The sequence below is a fragment of the Trichosurus vulpecula genome, chromosome 6, assembly GCF_011100635.1.
Source record: "Trichosurus vulpecula isolate mTriVul1 chromosome 6, mTriVul1.pri, whole genome shotgun sequence".
In the NCBI taxonomy this organism is placed as follows: domain Eukaryota; kingdom Metazoa; phylum Chordata; class Mammalia; order Diprotodontia; family Phalangeridae; genus Trichosurus; species Trichosurus vulpecula.
In genome coordinates, this window is record NC_050578.1 from 245,793,542 (window position 1) to 245,794,722 (window position 1,181).

Below are 1,181 nucleotides of genomic sequence, written 5' to 3' on the forward strand. Positions count from 1 at the left end.
TGGTGTTTGGTTTCTTCTGGTGTGATTAAGTGGATATTAAAACCTGCCAACTTCGCTAAGCATTTATTTAATGCTTAGTGCCAGACAGCATCAAAGGTGCTGGGAACAATCCAATCCCTGCCCTCAAGGACCTTACATTCTACTGAGGAGCTCCCTCCTTGGCTGACGCCCTTGTTAAGACCCAGCCCTTCTAGCAGATCATGAGATCATAGCTTTAGAACTGGCCAGGCCCCTTGGTGAGCTGGTCCTCCTGCCTCATTGTAAAGGTGTGAAGACTGAGGCCAGAGAGGTGGAGCGTCTTGTTCAAGGATGCAGAGCTAGGATTTCAGTGATAGCAACAACAGCTGGCATTTCTATAATGCTTTAATGTTTGAGACATGCTTTATGAGTGGATCTCCCTCCTCACAACAGCCCTGTGACACAGGTGCTGTTCTTTATTATCCCTACCTGGCAGATAGGGAAACTTCAGTAAAGGAACTTGCCCATGATCGTAGAGCTAGTCAGTGTGCGAGGTGGGGTTTGACCTTAGGTTGTACTGATACTAAATCTAGCTCCGCCCCCCCCCCCCCGCCCCCAGTGCCTGATTTGAACCCAGATCTAGACTCCAACTACATCATCCTTTGCACCATACTGCATTTGATCACGGGAGGCAAGAAGGGCCCCCTGACAGATGAGGGTACATATGCTGCCAGACAGTCTCAGACCTGAGAGGACGAAGAAGGCTGCTGGACAATGGGGAAGTCATCTCTAGGTCAGCCTTTCAACAACCACCTTTTGGCAGAGGTTGGTTTTGGGTGGTTTTTCCTCTTCATCTTTTAAGACGGTACTTTATTTCTTAAGTTATTTCTGCTTAATCTACCTTAAAGGACCCTATTCCTGCAGGTTCTCTTCCCCCCACCCCCAAACTTCCTCCCTACTTCCCTCCCCTCCCCCTTTCCTTTATCTTAGAGTTTCCTTTAACTTACTGATTCCTTTTTTCCTTCCTTTAATTCTTCCTGTCAGTTAAATAGTTAATTTAAGTCCCCTCTCCGCCCCTTCAACTTCATTTCAGTTTTTTTTTTTTAATTTGCCTTGCCTTTTTCTAAAACAAATGTCTTCACCTTGCTCTTTTCATGAACTCTTCACCCTTTCTGGCTATTTCTAACTTTTATTCTGATTCATGCATGGTCTTGATGCCTGCT